The sequence below is a fragment of the Rhinolophus ferrumequinum genome, chromosome 23 (assembly GCF_004115265.2).
Source record: "Rhinolophus ferrumequinum isolate MPI-CBG mRhiFer1 chromosome 23, mRhiFer1_v1.p, whole genome shotgun sequence".
Lineage (NCBI taxonomy): Eukaryota > Metazoa > Chordata > Mammalia > Chiroptera > Rhinolophidae > Rhinolophus > Rhinolophus ferrumequinum.
Window position 1 is genome coordinate 21,722,033 of NC_046306.1, and position 20,550 is coordinate 21,742,582.

Here is a 20,550-nt window from a genome sequence, read left to right on the forward strand (position 1 = left end):
GCCAGCCTCAATTTGAATGTTTGCAATGATGGGGAGCTCACTACTCCTTAAGCCTGCCTATTCCATCGAGTTGGTAGAGTTCCTCCTGAGAGTGAACAAAATCTGCCTCCACTTTACCTCCATATGTGGGCAGCAATGAGGCCCAGAAAGGTTAAGCACCCTGCCTGAGGCTGCACAGCCAGTGTCAGGAGACACACACCACAGCCTTATCCCTGGTGTCCGTCTGCACACTTGCCCTATCCACTCTGCTCAACACAGCAGCTAGAGGTGTGTCATTCAGCTTAAACCCGAAGTCCTACCATGCCCTGTAGGAGCCTGTATCATCTGCTCACTGCCTCTCCAAACTCATCTCCAACTTCTTCCTCCGGGCCCCTACCTGTCTTTCTTCTATTCCAGAAGATTCTGACCTCTTTCCTGCTTTGGGCCTTTGCATAAGCCGTTCTCTCTGCCCAGGACTTTCCTCCCCAACTGTCCCTAACTCTTGTTGTCACCTCTTCAGAACCTCCCTGACTGCTGACCTGAGGTGGCCCCTCCCTGTTATCCCTGATTTCAGCTCCTCGATGGCTTCTTTCATAGCAAGTCAACACAATTTGATTTTTTTAAAACTTTTTAAAAATTGATTTTAAGTGTGTTTTTCCAGGACCCATGAGCTCCAAGTCAAGTAGTTGTTTCAATCTAGTTGTGGAGGGCGCAGCTCACAGTGGCCCATTGGGGATCGAAACGGCAACATTTTTGTTAAGAGCACTGCACTCTAACCAACTGAGCTAACCAGTCACCCCCACAATTTGATTTTTTAAAAACTTGTTCTCCGCCCTCAGCAAATTGTTACCACTCTGTGCTCTGAGGCTTTCCTCATATGTAGGCTTCAAAGACTCTGATCTGTCTCTAGAATGTTCCAAACCTCTCTCTAAGGCATCCTATAAAACCAGTCACTACTTGGGAAGGTGGTGAGGTCCCCATCACCAGATATGCTCAGAAATTGAAATAGATAACTGCTAAGCTCCTGTGGGACTTGACGTGACTATGAGCTATGATTCTAAATTGTCTTGGTCTATTGTTCAAAGACCACTGTGGCACATTTTTATGATTCTTCTTCTCAGGTTTTCTTTCTACCTGAGTCCAGATGGATATCTTTCCCTTAGGCTTCCTATATCTTTCCTTTTCTCACCCTCCCAACCTCCCAAGACCCCAATTTCGACATGCTGTGGCCCCCTGGAGCCCCAGAGTGCTGGGTGCTGTCTCTCAGCACGGACCACGCCCCGAACAAAGCCAGCATCTCCCACTGGCACTGGCTGCCTGCCTCACACAGCCAAGCTTGAGGTAACACTAATTAGAAGTTCTCATTACCTGGCCATGGGTCTGGGAAAGAGGAACCTATCCTCTCACACGCAGCTCAAAAGTCCTGCTATCTAAGTCGCCATTCTCAGTGTCACCCACCTCTCTGCAGCTTCACTGTCCCCAGCTCACATGAAGACAGGACTTTTCCACACCCTCAGGGGCCCCCGTCTGCTAAAGCATTTGGGTGACCCCCAAGTCTGGTCTACACTAGGCAAAGCTCCCAAAGTGGGGAGAAACCTTGCCCCCTTCTTCCTGAGGTCCTCTGGATCCCACTCCTCATAGTGTGTGTGGAATTCTTGAACAAGCACATACATACTGACACATATGTATATGTGCATGTCCACACACATGTGTGCCCATGCATGCAGGTGACCAAGGCAGTAAAGCTAGACTCATAGACAACATCTCCCTGCCAACAACGAGGAGAACTTTTTACAGAATCATGGAGACACGTTACCACTGTTCTGAATGGAAGGGCTCCCTACCCACAAAGGCGGATTTGGGGCTTCCCAGATTGCCTGGGTCTGTTTTTCCCCTTAAATACTTTAGATACAATTATCTGGCAAAGCCCATTGGAGAATGAAGCAAATACTAAAGAAATGAGAAAATATATCATTCAAGTGCCTGGATATAGCTTTGCCCAAAGTCATGTAACCCCAGACTTTTCACTTCTAATACATTTCTCCCTCCCTCTTTTTTCATTGTTGCTTAAGCCCCTGTGGATTGGATTCCTGTCACCGAAACCCACAGCAGTCCTGACGCACCCATTTGTAGACTCACATCAGTCACCTCCCTTCTGACGGCTGCTCGAAGTTCGTACACGACACTGGAAACATCGCAGACACCAAAGCCAGAGGAGAGCTTAGAGTTTATTAATTTAACCTCCTTGCTGGGAGGTTTGGGGAACCTATAGCTCAGAGAAGGAGAAAGGCTCATCTAAGGCCACACAGTGACCTTCAACCCCTCTTGTTTTTCTCTTTTATTGCATAACTTTTAGTTTTGTTGGAATTTTCTACCCTGGACTTAAAAAAAAAAAAAAAAGATTGAACAGAATTACCTAGGAAACTTGTTTAAAATACAGATGCTTGCACTCCAACCCTAAATAATTTGGGTCAGAGGCTCTGGGAGCCCAAAAGTGGCCTGTGTCCCCTGGGGGTTGCCCCCTGGGGGTTGTTGACCAGAAATGGGAATGACTGGACTAGATGACTCAAAGGTGCCTTCTGCCCAGAGTTCTATGAGCTGTGACCCCCATCCCAACATCTGGAGCCCCAGCTCAGCCTAGACATGATCCTCATAACCCTGCAGCCCATGTGCACAGCACTTTACAGTGTAGCCTGACTGACCCATAAGAGCACACTATTAATAATAACAACTGCCATTTATTTGGTACCTGCTGTGTACCAGGTGTTTTTCCTACTTCACCTGGTTTCATCCCCTCATAACCTTGCAGGGGATGTTACTGTCCCTGTATTTTGGATGAGGAGCTTGAGGCTCAGAAGGGAAGGACAACTTGCTCAAGGTCATGCAGAAAGGAAAGAGCAGAGCTGGGAAGGAAAAAAATAAAAATCTTCAGCCTGGCAGATTGAGAACTGCTATTCCAGCTCATGGCCTTCTGGGGGCAGCAGCGAGTCACATTCTTCTGCCCCCAGTGCCCGGAACCCAGAAGGTGCCTGGTAGGGCCTGGTGCTTTAGGTACTTTCGCCATCAGTCTTCACGACAGACAACCTGTGAGGAGGTTTTGAGCCCCATTTTCCACTTGAGGAAACTGAGATTCAGAAAGGAGAGGTGGTTTGCCCAGGCCTCACAAGGACAGAAACTGGACATTTGATTCCATGGCCCTTCCCCCCATGTCACACTGAGGCCAGCTGGCAAGACAGGAAAGTCCTTGGGCTTCAATATCCTGTTTATCTCCCGGCCTCTGCTGTTTGAGTTGGTTGTAACGCCTGGTGCATTGGGCCCAAGTCAACCTGAAACAGGCCACAGGAAACTCAGGTAGGTGCCCACTTGGCATTCAGGCACACTGGCAGAGAGCTCAGGAACATCCTGTGCCTGTCTCCTCTGCTCACCCACCTGAGACTCAGCAAGGACCAGGTGGGCCTGTCCTTCATACAAACGTGGGCAGGGCAAAGGGTGTGGTAGGACTGGTGGCTCGGGAACTAGCTTTCCTCACACTGACCATGTTTCCACTATTAGAGCACAGAGCAGGAAGAAGGCAAAAGCGTGGCTCCCCAAGTCAGGGCTAGGACCTGGAGAACCCAGTTCAGTAGTCTTACTTGGTGGTATTGGACCAGTCATCAAGACTCTTCCCTGGCTACATGGCACCCAGTTCCACAGTGTCTGAGGCCCTTCTTCCTCCAGGTGTCAGGCGCAGAGCTGAGGGCTATGCTGAAATCTTGTGAAGAGAGTTTTTCCCACCCCAGGAACACAGCCCAGGGGCTGAGTGTTATGTGGTGATTTTAGACCTGGTGTTGGCCCCAGGCCTCAGTTGCCCCATCTGTAAAATGGAGTCAACACCCCTGTGCCTGGATTCCAGTGGCAAAATGGAAACCAAAAGGGTGCCCAAAGGGATCTGAGGGGGGTGGTCAGAGCCTGGCTCTCGGGTTGGGTTCGAATCCTTCGTTCTCGCTGTTGTTGGCTGTATGACTGGATGAGGGGTGTCATCTCGCTGAACCTCAGGTTCCTTATCTGTGAAATGGGAAGAGCAACAGGACTTACTTCCCAGGAGTGTTGTGAAGATGAGGTGTGATAATGCTTGTGGAAAGGCTAGCACGTGGTAAGCCCTCAATACACGTTAACAACAATGATGATCTTATAATTATTGTTGGTTTCTGGTCACTTCACTTCTCTCCACCACAATTTTCCCATCTATATGTCAAAATTAAATGAGACAGGCATCCAATATGATTAGTGTTCAGTTAACAGGAACTACACTTCTCATTTTTGTGTGAAATGAGGACCTGATGAGCTAAAATGGGTCAGGCCTCCGGGATACCAGTGTCCACCAATTTTGACTCTATTAGCTGCTGGTGTATGTGTGACCTTTAGTAGGCACATTTCCTGAGCTTCAGTTTCCCTCCTGGGCCAAGTTAGGGAAGTCTGAAAACTGTGATCTCATGCATGACTGTGATTGATTGCAGGGACTGGATGGAGAATGCTCCTGGGCTTGGAGGGAACGATTGATTAGTGATGTCTGCCATGAGTTCAGGGGAGAGAGGAGAGAAGCACCACTTTGTCAGTGCCGGACTAGGGGATCTCTAAAGGGCCCTCCAGCTTGGTGATGGGCACATCTACACTGCAGGCTCGTGGACGGTAGGACTCTGATGCTGGGGGATGGAGGAGGAGACCCCAATCTGGATTCCAGTCTTGGCTCTGCTAATAACCTGCTTTGTGACTCGGAGCAAGACGTTCGTTCTCTCACAGGGTTTCAGTTTCCAAACTACAAAATGAAGGGTGCACGCAGAATAGAAGTTCCCTGCTAGACAGCTGACTCGTTGGGCTCTGAGAGGCAGTAAAGAGCATCGAGGGGCTACTTGCTGTGCTCCCACCACCCCGAGGGACCCCACGCTCTTGCTCTGGGCAGGAATGCCACCAGCTCCTGGGGCATGACCCCTTCCTGAGGCCCTGAGAGCCCAGGCCACAGGGCCTCATTCCCAGGGCCTGGCATACAGTACACACTCAATAAATATTTATTACAGCCTGCAGAAGCATTTTTCCCCTTATTGCGAATTAATTTTAAATGGACACATTACTTAATCTGTTCATTTTATAAGCCTGATTTTAGAGTTAGCGTTGGGGATGTGTCCCAATCTTACTACCCCTTGTTGGCTCTGTGACAATAGACAAGTGCCCTAACCTCTTTGAGCCTGTTTTTTGTTTTTGTTTTTTACCATAAAAGGAAAATTAAAATGGTTTCTACCTCACAAGAGCTGCTGTGGGGACTAAATGAGGACATGTCAATAGAAAGCCCAGCCCAACCCCAGCTGGAGAAGGTGCTCCATGAATAATAGCTACTATCATTGTTATTATTACTGTAATAAATAGTAGTGAGTAGTTACCTAGCATAGAGTTTAGGAGCCCAGGGAAATCGGGAGGGTGACAGGGGCAGCGTGTGCAGTACTTACAAGCATGACAAGCCTGGGTTCAAATCCTGGCTCTGTCACTTACTCGCTCTATGACCTTCCTCAGAAACTCAGCTTACTCATCTGTATAGTGGGTGCAGTGAGTATACCTACCTCGTAGGACTGGTCTGAAGAATACACACGTTAACATCTATAAACCCTGGTAAGCATTCTCTAACGATTTGTTATTCTCATTCTCCCTCTAGAATGTTTTAGTCCCTGCTGTGTCCTCAATGCCATAGCAGTGCCTTGTTCAATAAATGCTCATTGAGTCGTGTTTATTATTATTATACATGGACTAAGGACCTTGCCCACAGGTGACTTCCCTCAAGGGAGAGTGCTGTTGCTGTTTCCACATATTTCCATGCATTCCTGCCTCTCCCCAGACATTGGGCTCTTCCTTTGGGACCCACCTCTCCTTTCCCTCTCTGGTCCCTCCTTATTCCTGGCGACCCTAAGTCTGTGTCCTGAGAACATGGACTTGGCTGACCAGGCGTGCTTCTGCCCTCCCCTGGGTGGCCTTGGGGATCCCTAGCCTCTCTGAACCTGCTGTTTCTCTGTTCTGGGTGCTACTGCCAGGCCCACTGCTTGTCCAGTTTGCTGTGCTGGTGCGATGAGAGGCAGCCAGTCTGCGTCTGACACAAAGCTGGGCTGCATCAGCGCCCCTTCCCGCCCAGACAAGGGTGCACTCTCCAGACCCTCCAGGACCAGGGTGTGGGAGACCACGGAGGCTCTTGGTGGTGGGTGGAGAGGTTGGTGCTCTCAGAGGTCATCTGAGGTGTAGCCCGGCTCATCTGAGTCATCCCGGAAAGAGAGGCAGCGGCAGCTCCTCGTGCGTTTCACCCCTCTCCCCGCTCCAGGATACGGGCAATCTCCTGTGCGAAAGGGATTTGCCTTTCAGGGACAAAGGCCCCAGCCATGAGGGTCGTGGGATGAATTTCTCATTGAAAATCTCCAGCGAGGCATTAAAGATTTACTGTTTCAGGCGTGGGACATGCTAATCTCGGTGTGACACCTCAGAGTGACTGTTAATCCCCAACTGTGGCAGCTTCCTGGTTCCACTGACGCAGCCCTTAAGCTCTGAACTGGTATCTTTTTCCAAACATGGCTCAGCTTCCTGGCAAGAAAGGTCCATTAAGGTCATCCAGTCTCCTGAGACCAGAGAGGGCCAGCGAAGGGGCTGAGTAAGCACAGGGGCAGGTTCACGGCTGGGCTGAAGCTCCGCCTCAGGACCCCCTACCCCATTCCTTCTCCACGATTACAGACAGATAGATATGCCCCCACCGCCCGTCCATCCAATAAAATTTCTTTATTTTACTATAAAAAGTCTGAAAGGACTGTCACTTTGTTTTTTAAATCAGTCAGTTACAAATAATTCATCCAATTTATAATAGGCCTCACTTTCTCACAAGTGAGCTGCGTTCTCAGGAATTCTTGGCAAATAAGAAAGATCAAAAGAACAAGTGTTTTCAAATATACTGTCATTTTTATGACTGCTGCATATAACAATTAATAAAGTTGTCATAATGTTACAGCCTGAAGATCTTTAATTAAACTTCCAGAAATTTTGACATTGCCATTTTCTGATTTTGGAGGTAACACATTTTGTTTTTTCAACTCTCAAACATTTTCCTAAGCCCTGAGCTCTGCATCTAGAACACTGATTAGGTTAAACAACTCCCTCAGGTCCTGGCCCCTAGTAAATGGGGAGCTACTTCCCATGGCCTGACTGATGGACAGAGGGTCTTGTCCCCCCTCCACTCCTAGGCTGGGGGCTTCTTTCTCCTGTTCCATGAAATGTTCCCTGAGCACTTGGCCCAGTCTCCCAGAGAAAATTCAACACACAGTTGGAAGCGTCTGGCTCTTTCCCTGAGTATTTGAGGTCTGGACACTTTATTTTTTTTCACCTTGGGTCCCCCAGAGCTGACATAGAGTCTGGGCTAAAGTAAGAATCAAATGATGTTGGTGGGAAGAAAGAAGGAAGAGTAGATGGAGAGAAGGAGGAAAGAATGAGAGAGGAGAGAGGGAAGAAGAAAGAGGGAGCAGGAGAGGGAGGTCAGCTGTGTCCCACCAGACCAGAAGATATCTGAGGGCAGAGACCACATATTTCTGAGGTCCCAGTGCCCAGTGCAGGACCTGGCTTGACTAACTGGCATTGACTGACCGTCTATCTGTCTGACTGACTGATTGAATGAATGAATGAATGAATGGGCAAAACAGTGAGATCAGCAGCCCCTTGACTTGAGCAAGCTCTAAGTCCCTCCTGGCCCAGCTGAGCTCCCAGAATTGGACCTCTTCATCTGTCCTCACTCTGCGTCATACTCCAGATCCCTTCTGCAAATTGATCCAGACCTCTCATCCATCTATCTCATCCCTTCATTCATTCCCTCATTTGTTCATTCATTTAACAAATGTAAACTATTTTGTTCTGGGATCATTCATCCATTTGATAGTCATTTATTGGGCACCTCCTGGGTGCCATGTCCTGTGTTAGGGTCAAAGATGAGTGGATCTTGGTTCTTGTCCCAGACATGGGCCACTGTCCCAGGTAGCAGATGAGACACTGTGATCAGCTCAAGACTGGTAGGAAAGCATCGTCTCATCATCTACTCCTTCAAACAACTGAGACAGGTAGTATCCCCATTTTATAGACAAGGAAACTGAGGCACAGAGAGGCAAAGTGAGTCACCTATGGTCAAACACCTATAAAGTGGCTGAGCTGGGAAGTCTGGTCCCAGAGTCCATGTTCTGAGCCCCTCATATTATACTGTCATTTATATCCTGATAACTGGCATCCCCCTTGGCCTGTGTGAGCCCTTCAAAGATAGGAAGCATTTTGATTCATCTCTGTTTTCCTAGCATCACCCAGGCCAAGACCTGTGTCAGAGGAAGGACTTCATAACAGTGCGTTGGTTGAAGAAATGTGTGTTAGTCCTTTCTCCTCTGCTAAATTGGGTTTCCTCAACGTTAGGTATCAGGCGCTGCCGTCTTTGTGTCTCTAAAAGCCAGCCTAGGTGCTGGTTTGTGGTGGGTCCCAACAAACACTCTTTTGAATTAAAGTGAAAAGATTAAGTTAATTGATAGGCTGACCAACTGGCTGAATAGATGAATGTAAGGGATGAAACCCAGAATCCAGCAAGAAGAATCCAGAATCCAGAATCCCATCCATCTGTCCTCCCTCTCTCTTCCTTCCTTCCTTCCTTCTTTCCTTCCTTCCTTTCTTCCTTCCTTCCTTCCTTCCTTCCTTCCTTCCTTCCTTCCTTCCTTCCTTCCTTCCTTCCTCCTTCTCTCCCTCCTTTCTTTCCTTCCTTCCATTCTTCAGCCTTCCATTCTTCCATCCATCTGTTCATCCCATCATCCATTCATTCATCACATATTAAATATTAATGGAGCTTCTGTTCTGGCCCTGCCCCATGGCAGGCTCTGGGCCCCAGAGAACACTCATATGTGCATCCACCATCGACCCCACCAGCAGTGGGTGGACGCAAACATACACACCGACAATAACTTTCCACAAAGCAGGTAACGTTCTTGAAAATGTCTGCATGTTGAAAACCCCATGCAAATGGTCAGAATTTTCCCTCTTGCTGCTTCAGCGTCTCTCCCTGGCACAGAGCCCAGTTCTGACGAAAACCCTTCATAAACACTGAATTGGTTTGAATTGAGCACTTTGAGACTTGAAAGAGGATATGATATGACATTATGGTGTAGCTGAAGACAGATAATAATGAAAGAAAAAAATTGGCAAAATTCCCAAAGTTGGGGTAGCTCTGAGTGTGCTTGTCTTGCAGGGGCTTTTGGTAATTTCAGACCTCAATTTGAATCCTAACTGCTGCTTTCTAGCTTTGTGACCTTGAGAAAGTTACGTCATCTCTCTGAGCTGCCAGTCCTCATTTGCAAAATAGAGATCCTGATAGCCCATTTGCTAAAGTTGGTGTGAGGATTAGATGAGATTTAAGCCTGGAAAGAAGTTAGCCCAGTGCCTGGCACATAGTAAGTGCACAATAAAGATAATTCAACAGCGCCATGCCCGGGGGGAAGGATGAAGGGTAGGAAACAGCACAGGGTCTCTATCCTGACCTTGCTTCTTACCAGCTATGTAATTTTAGGCTAGGCAAGTCAGGTCTCTGAACCTCCTCTCCAATCGAGTGCTGATCCTAGCTACAAGGGACTGGGGGTGCATTAAATTAAAAGAATGCAAAGAGTCCTGGAGTGTTAGGTGAAAGCCATTCAATTAAAATGGGGGGAGAAAATATGAAGAAAATAGCGGAGCTCCCTGCCTTTCTTTGCAGGACTCAGGTCTTGTGGGATCTCTACTCGCCACCATTCTCAGGCTTCTCTGTGTCTTCTGGACCATCCTCAGGGCCTGCTCTCTGACCTCCCAGACCTGCTTTGCATCAATTCCTCCCAGTGCCCAGAGCCAGGATGTCACACCCCACAAATCTCCCCATCCTTCAGTGTGCCTCTTATAGGAAGCCCTCCTTGACTCACCCAGCTGGCCCTTCTCACTTTCTGCCATCTGGTTTTTGAACAGGTCTCTTCCTTGCTTACACACACACACACACACACACACACACACACACACACACACACGATTGTCAATTTTGGGAGGCCAAGGTCTGTCTGGCATTCATCTCTTACTTCTCACTATGGCCGACACAGAATGAGGTGAAATGTGTTTGTCAATTACATCTGTCAGGATTATTTGGGTTGCTTGTAATGGAAAACACGAGCCAAACTGACTTAAATGTAAAAGGAAGCCCTTGCCTCATGTAACTTGAAGGTCCATGAATTTCAGGCGTGGCTGAATCCAAGTGCTTAAAAGAAATCTCCCGGACTATGCTTCTGTCCATGACTTGGCTCTGCTTTCTTTTTCATTGGCTTCATTCTCAAAATGACACCCCCCGGCCCCCAAGGGGAGGCAGAGATGGCCACCAGCAACTCCAGGCCCACACCCTCTTTTTTTTTTTTTGAAATCAAAACTCTATTTTATAACTACAAGAGGTTATTTTTTTTAAAGCACAACAACATATTTATCATTTGTTTTTGTTTTTATTAGTTTCAGGTGCACAAAACAAAGTAATAGTTAGACGTTTATCATTTATATCCCTCACACTGTGTCAACCCCCCTCCCCCATCCACTACCCCTCTGACATCGCACACAGCCATTATATTATCTTTTAACGGCTCTAGAGAAAGAAGTTATCTCATTGGTCCAGCTAGGGTTGCATGCTGAGCTCTGAACCAATCACAGTGGCCGGGGTAAAGGAATACACTGAGTGGCCAATATGAAAACATTATCCCTGCAAAGAAGGCCGAGGTGCAATGGTCAGAGGGGCAGGAGGACAGGCAGGGGAGCATGGCCAAGGGAGGAACTGGTTTCAAGGAGGGGGAAGAGGTGTCTGTACTGCAGTCAAGTAAGATGAGGTTGACAAGGTTCCACTGGTTTCCTGAACATGGAGATCGTTGAGGATCTGGTGAGGGCTGGATTGTGGGGTGACCTTTGGAAACCAGGTGGGTGGAGGGCTGGACGTATCCAAAGCAAGCGTCCTGCTCAACGGGTGACCCATGGACCAGTAACAGCAGCCTCTGCAAAGGGCTTGTTGGAAATACAGAATCTTGGGCCCCAGCCCAGAACCGCACCAGAACCTGCATTTTAACAAGGGTTCCAGATGGCTCTTGTGCATGTTCAAGGGTGAGAAGCACAGGTCTGGGGAACTTGGCTGTGAAGGGGAAGAGAGAGGGAAGAAGGGAGCTGGAGGGAGTGTGGCATCAAGCGAGAGACCTTGATTCTTCCTAAGAAGAAAGACTGGAGAGAGTTTAGCTGTGCGTTCTTAACAATGAAAAAATTTAACTTTTTGCTCACAATGTGAAATTTCATTAATATTTTGCAGGACATTATTTCAAATTTGCATAAATCAGATTAACATCAAATGTGTTCTGAATGTGTTTATTGTCTGAAGGAATGAATGTCTTGGTGGGGATGTTTCCTGACAGCCTCCCACTGCAGATGCTTTGGCAACTGGAGGTGTCCCCAGGGTCATTGGTTCACTGGACCTAGGACACCAGGTACCGTGGGCCCTGCCCAGACTTGGGTGAGAATGCTGAAGTTCGCTCCACTTCCCTCTTCTCTCCCTTGTTTGTCCCCCCACATGGCTCCACGCGACTCTCCTCCAGGCCCACAGGGCCCTCGGGTTTTTCACAAGGATGGTTCTGGTAAAGGACATTGAGAAAACAAAGCTGTCATATGTGAGACCAGCCCAGCATGGCCTTGTGAGCCACCACAGTCAGCGTGTCCTCAGGCCATGGGCCCCCATGACATAAGGGAGGCCTAGAGAGGACTGAGCTCTGGGGTCACTTTGTGCAGGGTGTGGGGAGACCCTGTGGGGCTGGGGCTGGGGCCCTCCTCTCACTTGCAGGGCTCCCCACGCCCCAACCCTGGCACCTCTAGGATGTGGTCTCTTGTCTGTCCCATTGTGAGTTTCTCCCCAGGGCAGCCATAGAACCAGATTGGTGACAAAAGGCCCTTGTGTCATGTATCCCAATTCCTTATGGTTTCAGTGGGGAAACTGAGGCCAGAGTAGCACGGGGGACTCAGCAAGGACACGGTAGGGCAGTTGTAGGCCAGAACAAGAACCTAAGATGTCTCTCTTCACGGGGGCCCTGGACACCCCACGCATCCTTCTGCTCTCTGTCAGGAGACCTGGGTTTGAATATCGCCTTGCCTCATTCTAACTGTATGGGAAGGGGCTAGGCAGCCAACCTCTGTGAGCCTCAGTTTCCTTATCTGCAAAACCGGATATTAACAGCCACCTCCTAGGGTGGTTGTGAGGACCACATGAAGTGATCCATGTCAGGTGTATAGCACAGGGCTGGACATAGAACAAAAATAGTTACTAATCATAGTTAGTAGACTTTAGCTATTTGTTTATTTATTCTTGTCCATTTTTCAAATGGGGAGACTAAGGCACAGAGTGGTTAAATATCCTAGTATGTTGAAGAACTGGGATTTGTGCCCAAGAGTTCTGACTCCCCAGCTCACACATTTGGTCATAAGCACTTCTCTGAGCTTCAGTTTCCCCATCTTTAAAATGGAGCTAATGAGGGATGGCTTTGAAAATTAAACGAGATCATGAAAGCCACATGCTCAGCACAATGCCTGGCTTAAAAGGTACTGCTTTATTCAAATATCTTCGTAGTCTCAGTGTAAGAAACTTGGATTAGCAGCGTCATGGCTCCACCTTGTGGTGTCGTTTGGGAACTGCGCTTCCATCACCCAACCCCTACCCACCCTGGGAGCCTTGCCTTCTTCTTGTCACTCCTTCTACATGGCGGTGGAACCCCAAGGCTTTACACCTGTTTTGGGGACCTTTGAGAAAAAAACTACTCAACACTGAAGGATTCGGGGACAATAGGGATGGGTATGAGAAGAAACAACTTACTTTTAATCAGCCAGTTAATTAATTCCCAGCCAGGCTGGGAAGAATTTGTCCTGGGAAAAACAGAAAGCCCACGTTAATTGAGCACCTACTGTATGCCAGGCTCTGTGCCTCTCATTTAATCCATGCAACGACATTGTGATACAGGGATTACAGACAAGGAAGAGGAGACCCAGGGATGTGAACAGCTTTGCCCAGGTCGTACAGTGAATTGGTGGCAGAGCTGTTCCTAAAATCTGGACTCTTGACACTGACCCTGGACAGATGAGTGCTGGGAGGCAGAGGAGCTGTTGGTCCCAAAGTGCCTGAAGTTCCTATTTTGTGGAACAAAACACATTCCCCCCTATTCAGGACTTTCCATGAGTCAGGGGGGTGGCAGGCTTGTGTTAATCTTAGAGGAATCTCAGAGTTGAGGCCACCATGTGTCCCAGCATTCTGGGACCCCCATGTAGTGTGATGCCAAGAAACTAACTTGATTGTTTGTTTTAAATATTTAAACCAAGGGCAAAGGGAACAAACCACTAGTTTTTGAGTTTTTTTCTCTGTGCTGGACAAAAATCCAGACATCTTCTTATCTAATTATTATCCTATATTTCCTGCATACCAAGATACCATTGATTAATATACACATTATTTAATTTTACAGTGAGCTTTCAGAATTTAAAAATCAGGAGACTTCACATAAGAATTCAAATTTCAAATTTAAAATACAGAAAACTTGACAAGACTGAGCCCAGCCTTCTCACATGGCCACAAGAGGGGCTGCCCTCTTCAGATGAGGCATATGCTGTCCAGTTTGCCACAGTCCCCACTACTCTCTATTGCTTCCCTAAAATTGAAATTGAACTAAAATTGAAATTTTTCCTAAAATTGAATTTGTATGTTCTATTTCTCTTAACCAAGGCCCTCTTACTAAGTTATGCTAACTTCCTATCCCTAACAGACATGTGAGTTTGTGATCTCTGTTCTAAGGCATTGGGTTCAGAATCTGGGAACTAGAAAGCATTTCAGATACCAGGCAGTCGGATTCTCAGGCTAGCTTGCCTATCTTTTAAAACCCGTATTGAAATTGCACTGTAGGACTCCTTAGTGACGGCATCTATCTGTAACTTACAGCCTCCTTCTCAACAATGAAATAATGACCGCAGAGATCATCAGTTAGGTGGTGATTGAGTTCCCAGGCCAGACTGCAGACATTTTTTAAAGAATGAGCTGCTTGAAATACAGCACTACAGAATCTGATCAACCTTTAGCTCGTTGCTCTTAAATTAAGTAAGCATGCCGTTTTAGACCTCGTCTAGTGAAGCAAGCTTAGGTGTTCAGGGTAATCCACAAAAGTCTTTCTGATCCATCAATTTATCCTGTCACCCTTCGAGCCACCCATACTTCTCCCACTTATTCTCCCATTCATCTATCCATCCAACCATCTACTCATCCTTCTCTCTCTTATCCTCCAGTGTATCTCCAGGAACAACACTGCAGTGGCTGGCTCAATATTTGTTGAATAAATAAATGAACAATGATAGGTATAAGGCGGCTTCTACTCCCACAGAGCTCACATAGGCGTACGTACTCAGTTCCCACGTAGTGTGATGTGATGTGACAGAGATCCGCCCAGGATCTCTGCCCAAGACAAGGGGCCACGCAACCCTCTCTATAGGCAGAACGACTTTCAGAGATGTGTGCTTCTAGTGAGAAGCTATCCTCTTGTTTAGAAACCTAAGTTCCTTGAGGGAGAAACTTGGGCAGAGGTTGAAGTAAAAAGAGAGATGCTATGGAGGTGTGGTCTGCTGGTATCCTGGCTGTGGCCCCCACTGAGCCTGGAAACCACCACTGTGCCTGGCACTGCCCCTAACTGCACCCTGCGCGGCACGCAGCACTCCCCACACAGTGTCTACCCTACTCGCGTGTGGATCCCAGAGAAGACAGGCTGGCAGTTCTGTGGAGTGAGTGAGACTTGGCCTGACCTCGTCTGTGGGAGGGCTACGGGAGACCTCGATGGTGGAGTCCCTCAGGAAGCTGAGCAACCTGGACACACAGCAGTCGGGTCCCTGAGTTTCCAGGGAACCTCCAGAAGAGTACTAAGTATGAGTGGCCTGGGAAGTCCTGGCCAGGGCACACCTGGGCCCCAGGCCAGGCCCAGGGGCAAGTCACTAGGCTCACCTTCTCTACCTGTGCAGTGCAGGCAACCCTCTCCTCCCAGAGCAAATATTTAGGCCTCTTCCACCAGCTTCCCTCAAACTTGAAAACAGGCATTGGCATTTGTGGGTGAGAGAGGTGACCCATACATGTATTTTTTTTAAATGATGCCTGCTGTTCAGTATGTATTTTTAACTTATTTGTTTTTGAATATATATAAAAAAGTAAGTTAAGTTCTTTGGTTTAATATATTTTTGCATAGGTAATACAATTTCGTGGTTCAAGATCCAAAAGAAGGAGAAAGTACACAGGGAAAAGCCTGCCTCCCGCCAATCCACCCAGCTACCCAGAAACCCTGTTAGGATATGTGTGAATACATCACCTATGTTTCTTATGCCTCCTTCCAGAGATATTATATGCACATCCACATACATGCAATTTCTTTAACTTCTCTGAGTTTCTGCTTCCTGTTCTATGAAATAAGCATACTAGCAGTACCTACCCTCTAAGGTTATGGTGAAGAATATGAGATAATTCATAAAAGCCCTGAGCATGGTAGCTGGAATATCAAGCACACAACAATATTAGTTATCTTTTTATCAACATCATCATCTCTTTGGAGGACAATTTGGCAATATTCATCAAAAGCTACAAATTACACTTCTGAGAATTTCTAAGTAAATAATCGGAGATATAAACAAAGATTTATTAGTGAAGATGTTTACCACAGAGTTATTTATAAGAGTGAGAACTGGGAACCATCCAATTAAAAGAATGGTTAAAATGTATCATGGTACATCTCTGTGATGAAATATTTATTGCCATTCAAAATGGTGCTGACAAAGTCTGGAAAGAAGCAAACTGAAATGTCAATAGCCATTGTCTCTGGGTTGTGAATTTGAGTTTACACTTTAATTGTTTCCCCCAAGTTTGTTACAACAAAACATACAAAAAATGGCAGGAAAAGAACAGATTTACTCTCACATCTATCTTACTGTTAGCCATCTCTCAAAAGCCTCTGTGTGTAGGCAGATATTATCAGGAGTTCCTGGCCAATGGAGAAGTAGCCAAAGGGCGTTTTGCTAGTTATTTAAAAACTGCCGACTATCTCCAGGAATTTTCTTTTATCTCCCCTTCTCCAGCCATAAACAAGTTACTTATCCTGGGAAATTGGTAGTGGGAAACTGCTGTGAAAGTCCAGTTGGAGGTTGGATAAAGAACAGACCTTCCAGATACCTGGACAATGTCAACAATGATTTTGAGCCTGCAGTATCGGAAGAACGAGGGGAAGTGAAAAGGCAGGAATTTCCAGTCTCCTCAATTCAACACTCAAACTGCGACGGGGCCTTTCCTCCATCCTGGGCCCCTCCCGTCCTTAACCCAGATTTCCATTCTAAGTCCCATTCCTACTCATACTAGACCAGGAAAGCATTAGCCAATAACTGAGATTTTTTTCAGTTCATTAAAATGCTGAAGGAAAAAACTTAGCGAATTTGAAGCTTCAGTTGCTAACAATGGTGTTGGCTTACAGCACAGATGCTGTTTTAATCACTGGGGTAGTAAATAATAACTAAGGTACCAGCTGGGAAATGCTTCTGCTGTACCCTTTCTTGGTGCTAGTTCAGTAGAGGCTTGTCCAAGGGGGTGCTGGCGGTGGCTTCACAGTTTGGAGGAGGGCGCAGTGCCTGATGGGGCCTTCCAATGTCAACTTTCCACACTGGTGAGTGAGACTCTGACGCTCACAGCATAAGTGGTATCTTTCAAACACCTGGAACCTTCACTAATCAATGCATTTTATTGCTAAAGGACACAAACTCACCAGCTATTGAATTTCCCAAAAAGAACTGTGCTCTTCAGAACATCATTGATGCCAACAAGACTCCCATATCCACGGACGCCCCCCAGAGAACGCTTGCAGAGCCGGCTTTCCAAAGCCAAGGACCCAGATGCCTCCAGGAGGTGATCTTTGCCAACAGGTAAGGTCCTGTTGCCCAGGAGGTAAGCCTTTCCCTCTTTCTAACGAGATTCTGGTTGTTGAGAATGATGGCTCCAAGTAGCCCTTCCTGAGCCGGAAGTCTCTGTTGAGGGCATTTGTTTGGCTGAGAGGGTTTCCAGACCCCATTTTGACATATTCTCATGGCTCTGTTGAACTGGGGGAGGCAGTGCACTGCCATTGACTGGACTCCTATGTTGGGGAGCCCTGCCATCCACTGTGCTTTTCACGGGGCCAAGGTCTCCAGATGATGCTCCGCCAGGGGACCCGAGGGGTCAGGAATGTCACGTCAGAATGACCATGACCTAAAGATGACCCAGCCTCAGACTTGCCATAATCATTATGTGACCGAGTTCCAGAGTGACCATAGCCAAAATATAGTCCAGCCTCAAACTGACCAGAATCTATGGGTGATGCAGTCCCAGAATCAGTATAATTATTAGCTATCTTTTCTGCAAGCGGAACATTTTCTCCTGATGACCTAGCCCCAGAGGGAACATAGCCATCAGACGGTCCAGAGGATGACCATTCATTGACCCAGCCGCAGACTGACCCATTGTACCAGACGACCTGACTCTAGGCTGATCCGTTCTATTCATTGATCTAGTCTTAGGTTCACTAAAAGGACTAGCTGACCCCTACCCGGGTTGGCCATATCCTCCAGATGATCTTACCTGAAGCCGACTGTCACCAGCAGATGTTCCAGGCCCAGGATGACTTTTCATTGACTTTGCTCCAGATTGAGCATTCTCTCCAGATGACTCTGTCCCAGTTTGAGTATACCCACTAGATGACCTATCCCCAGTCTGCCCACTCCTTAACCCCATCCCCGACTGACCAAAACCAACCGCTTTCCCCGACCCAGGCTGATCACCCAGTAACACTGCTGTAGACTGATTATAACCACCAGCTAACCCAGGCCCGGACGGACCAGATAGTAACCCCGCCCTAGACAGACCATAACCACTAGATTACCTAGGCCCAGTGGCTCCACTCATTGACCCTGCTCCAGGTTGACCCAAACCTCCAGATGATCCATGCCTCCAAATGACCTGTTCCAAACTGACCTTGGCCACCAGATGACTCGGCCCAGTTGGACCATAACCATTAGCTGAGCTTTTGCCAGTCTGACCACTCCTTGACACTGCCTGAAACTGACCGTACCCTCCAGAGGACCCAGTCCCTAGCTGACCATCACCATCAGATGGCCTATTCCCAGTTTGACTATAACCCCCACACAACCCAGGCCCTGACTGACCAGTTAGTGACCCTGTCTGAGACAGACCACAACCACAAGATGACCCAGGCCCAGTTGGACCCCTCACTAACCACGCTCCACATTGACCTAAATCCCTCGATGACTCAGACTGACCACACCCTCTAAGCGACCCAGGCGCTAGCTGACCATCACCGTCAGATATCCTATGTCCAGTTTGACTGTAACCACCAGATGACCCAACCCCAGCCTGACCAGGCATCGCCACCCTAGACCTGACGGCACTTCCTAGAGAAGCCTCCACAGGATGGCCACTGCCTGAAACACTCGTACCCCCCACACCTAAAATGCCACGTTGGTTTGATGACACGTAGTCAGAGTAACCAGGGCTCTTCATACCCTCTTGAAGGTATCGCTTTCCAAAGGGGGTCACTCCTTTGTGGCCTAAGGATCCTCGACTGACCACATCACTTTTGTCAGCAGAGCCTTGACCACTCATGTCACTGTGACCAGAGTTACCCATAGTGACCTGCTTGGCCACATGGGTTCTCACGGGTGGAGCAGGAGTAGGCCCAGCTATTCTGACTGGGGGTATGGTCAGCAGGTTGGGTTTCCAGGGCAGGGCTGGGAGCATACTGGATTTCTCAGGCTGGGCACTATACTCAGTGGACTATTCAGTGTCAAAGTCCTTCAAATAAACCTACTCCTGGTGATTCTCAGGGGAGTTCTGTTCGTAGAAATGGGCAGCTCCTCTGCTACTTGAACTGCGGGTGGCCCCAGCGTCTGCTTGTTGCTACTGAGAAGGCCCAGGCCAGCCACACCACCATTGCCAAACAGCGGGCTATGCTACACAAGGCCTGCTGCCCAGGAGACCTCCTTTTACTGTCTGCTGGGACAGAGACGCAGGGCTGAGTCCAAGGCCATACCCTCCCACTAGAGACAGAGGAATGAGGAGCTCAGCCCAGAACCAGCTCTGTGGTCACACCCAGAAACCAGGATAAGAATTACCCTTGCAAATTTAGAACTTGCCAGTTGCGGGAACTTGAATGTCCCTCCGCGTCTCTGGGTCTCCGATTCTTCCCAGGCACTGGTCCTGGCAGTGCCTCCCTAATGGGCAGGGAGGGTAACTTGCAAACTGTAAAGGGTGGTGCCCACTGAAAGGTTTTTGTAGCCATGAGAATAGGACGGTTGGTTTTTCTGTCACCATTCACTCAACCTCAGTGTGACTCTTCCAGGGCCTCTCCTGGGGTGAGAGAAATGGCATTGGGAGAGGAGGCCATGGCGCAGAGAGGCAAAGGGGCTTGGCAAGGTCACAGAGCAAATCGGTGCTAAATGAGGAGAGACCTGGGTCCCCTCAGCCCCAAGGGTCTCTCCCAATCCCGCTCGCTCGTCCTTCCGAGGCACCCAGGCTGTACAGAGTGCCCTCAGGGAGCCACTGCTGTGGGAATCTGGAGTCAGTTGCAAGGTGACCAGACCAAGGGGTGTGTGGGCTGGGCAGGCTGTGTGGGGAGGGCTGGTTAGTCTCCAGCCCTGCCTGTAGGCTCTGTGCCCATTTCATGCCTCCCTCAGCAGGAGGAAGACAAACAGCCCCACTGTGTAGGTGATGCAGGCCTGAGAGACCCCGTGTACCAGGCTGGGTCAGGGCTGAGAGCGCTCAGAGCTAATGAGCCAGGGTGGCCCCTGCGTAAGCCCCTTCCACTCTCAAAGCGTCAGTTTGTACCATCTGTGAAACAGGCATATCAGGAGCTAGAGACGTACATCTGGTGGGTGGGGGAGAGTGGGGGAGGTGGCAGGAGGTTTATCTGCTGCAGGTGGGGAAAACAGCCTGGCCAGTTCTCACCCCGACCTGCAGCCAGATCTTCCCCAGAGTCTGGAGGGGGAATCTAAGAGGCCCTCTTTTCTTTGACTGTTCACAGCCTCAGGGACATACGCAGGGCCTCGCCCTAGAGCCTTGGAAGACACACTATGACTTTTAGTCAGAACAACCTCTGCCCGAGTGGACTCCAGACATTTTTGTTTGTACTGAATAACAGAATTTTTACAAACCACATGCCTCTCACATCTTCTTCCCTTTAGCAGGACATAGGTACATAAAGGACAGAAATCATAAGCATAGAGCTGGAGGAATTTGTATAAAGTGAAGCTTTCTGTGGGGCGTGCGCTGAATTGTGTCCACCTGCTGGATGGATATGTTGAAGTCCTAACCCCCAGGACCTCAGACTGTGACTTTATTTGGAGATGAGGCCTTTAAGGAGGTAATTAAATTAAAATGAGATCGTGAGGATTTACCCTAATCCACCACGACTG